At 44.2% G+C, this 2,605-nt stretch overlaps 1 protein-coding gene across 1 annotated transcript in view; it reads left to right on the plus strand.

Annotated features, from left to right (window-relative positions):
- Positions 1 to 660: 660 nt before the first annotated feature.
- SETX (senataxin) overlaps positions 661 to 2,605 on the plus strand; it is an 86,156-nt gene continuing 84,211 nt past the window's right edge. Inside the window, exon 1 of the mRNA XM_012639832.1 lies at positions 661 to 778. The gene's annotated coding sequence lies outside the window, so the exon portion shown is untranslated. The remainder of the gene's footprint in view (positions 779 to 2,605) is intronic.

Below are 2,605 nucleotides of genomic sequence, written 5' to 3' on the forward strand. Positions count from 1 at the left end.
TTCCCTTCGTCTACGCTGGGGTCTCGTGTGAGCTGTTTTTGCCGTGGGCACTGCGTAGTTTCCTTGGGGATGAGTGGGAAGCAGGTCTAGCTGTGGAAGGTGTCCGTCCCCTTGAGGCCCCCTACTACCTCCCGCCCTTCCTACCTCTGGCCCCGGCATCTCTCCCTCTGGAGAGTCTGGTTCTCCCATTGGCCACCTCGGCCCTCCCTGCCCTGCCCGAAGGGGCTGTGGCGCTTCCAGCCGGCCGCAGGGGCTTTGTCTGCCCTGCCCACCCTCCGGGAGCGGTGGACGTGCCCAAGATTCGCACAACCCCGAGTTTGTAGGGGAAAAGCATCCCCCTACTAGGAGGACGAATTTGCTATTTGATAAGTGTTATCGATAATCTTAGGACTGGTGTTACCTGCGCTTGGTAATTCGGGAAACTTTTGACTAAGTGCCAGCCTATCCCCTGAGTGGGGACAGGCCCGTGTGGAACTGGGAGTCAGAATTGCACTTCTCCCCTTCGTTTGTTACTTGTGTGTCCACAGACGAGTTGTCTAACGTTAACTTTTCTGAGCTTCCTCATCAGGTGGCAACATCTGTCTATACTTTATAGGATTGATATAGGGCTCAGATGAGGTAAAGAGTATAAAAGCCACTTTTGTTTCTTTTTAATTTCAGAAATGTTCTTTTGAGGCCAAAGTCTGGGTATATATGAATGCAAATCCTCACTCATTCACATATAAGCCCAGCAGTCTCGACTGAGAGGAGATCACTTTTCTGTAGGACATTTGCCCAGGTAATTATTTTTGTAAACAGGAGTTCAGACCACCAAGGTAAGTGCAATGACAGAAACATGTAACAGGTTCTGAGAGGATAGAAAAGATCATCAAAGACAGACTGGAAGAGAGAATGGGTCAGACAAGCCTCCCAGACGTGATGGCGCTCAGGTGGGTTGCACACTGGTCCTCAAATCCGACTTTCTATCAGAATCACTTAGTGGAGTTCTTTAAAAGTGAAACTAAATTTTATCAGTAGGATCTCATCATCTACGTTTTTTTAAATAGTGTCTGAGGTTAGTCTGATGTGTATTCAGAGTTAAGAACCAGGCAAAGAGGTGGGTGTTCAAGGTAGATGGAAGAACTTTCATAGAGGCAGGGAATGCCAGACATCTTGAGTCATTTTAGGAAGAGCAGGTGAAGGGAGGTAAGTGGGGGGGAATAGCAAGAGACGATGCTGAAGCCAGATCGTGGAGGGCCTTGTGTAGAGCTCAACAATTTGAATTTTATCCCAGAACTGTGGAGGAGTCATCATTTGTGCTTGTGAAGCGCAGTGCTTGTGCTTTAGCTTCTGGCAGCATTTTGGAGGAAGAATTGGTGGTGATCAAATAAGAGGCAGAGAGATCATCTAGGCTTCTTCAGTAATCAGGGCAAATAATGAAACCGTATTAAACTAAGGTAGTGGCAATTGCACTGAGAAGAAGTACGGACGTAATTAAGGAGGTAGACTCTATTTAATTCAGAGATGGAGGCTGGAGGAGAGGGAGTATGTGGCATAATTCCTAGGTTATTGGTTTGAAAAGTGAATGGATAGCAATGCCATCAGAGAAGGGAATAGAGGATGAATAACAGATTTAAGGGAAGGACTTTGTTCTGTTCTGGTCACGTTTACCTTGAGGTTCCTGTTAGACATGTGAGTAGAGATATACTGTATGCAGTTGGATATTGTATATATCTACCTGGAGTTCTAGTCTAGGCTGCCATTTCTTGAGTAGTTGGAACATGGTGCATTGCATTAAGAGTTCTATGGTATAGTCTTGGTCTTTCGGAAGCTTCAATATAGGTAGTAGTAGAAGCAGTGGTTTGAATTAGGTCACCCAGAAAGAGAATATGATGAAGAGGTTAGAATTCTCAGGACAAGCCTTTGGAAACTTTGATATTTAGATGGGGAACAAAGGAAGAGGTGATTGTGAAGGCGACTGGGTAAAGGAAAAAGGAAATGTCAGGAAGGAGACTGGGTAAAGGAAAAAGGAAATGTCAGGAAGGAGACTGGGTAAAGGAAAAAGGAAATGTCAGGAAAATGGTGTGTTGTAGCTAAGGGAAGCATTGTCAGCATTTTCTCTTGGAGGAGTCAAATGAAGAGCCTGTTGGATTTGGTAATACAGAGATTATTAGGGACTTTTGTGGAAACATTCAGTGGACCGTAAGGGTAGAAGCCAAGTGCAAAGGTGCTGAAGAAGTGGGAGGTAGTAAATCTAAATTACTTTTTTCAGATGTTTTGCTAGGAAGCATAGAGAAGAAGGATTGCTATTTGAAGTTTCTGTCTAGCTAGTATTGGGAAGTGATATCCTGAAGATAAGTCTGTGAAGGTTACAGCTATACCTTGGGTAAAGCATCCTATATTTTTGACATATCAGCTCTCTTTTTGGTTGGTGATCAGAGAGGTGCTCTTATTTCTGTCCTGAAGCTTGAGTATTGTCTGAACACTCCATTTGTGGTTCAGTAATGATTCCAAGCAGTTATAGTCCGATGGAGTTTACAAAATAGACCTCAAGAGGAACCCAGTTGTACAAAAACTTACAGGATTCATAGTCATTTAGAAGCAGTAATTTTTCCCTAAAAGAAAA

Source organism: Propithecus coquereli, unplaced genomic scaffold (assembly GCF_000956105.1).
Source record: "Propithecus coquereli isolate 6110/MARCELLA unplaced genomic scaffold, Pcoq_1.0 Scaffold142, whole genome shotgun sequence".
NCBI classification, from domain to species: domain Eukaryota; kingdom Metazoa; phylum Chordata; class Mammalia; order Primates; family Indriidae; genus Propithecus; species Propithecus coquereli.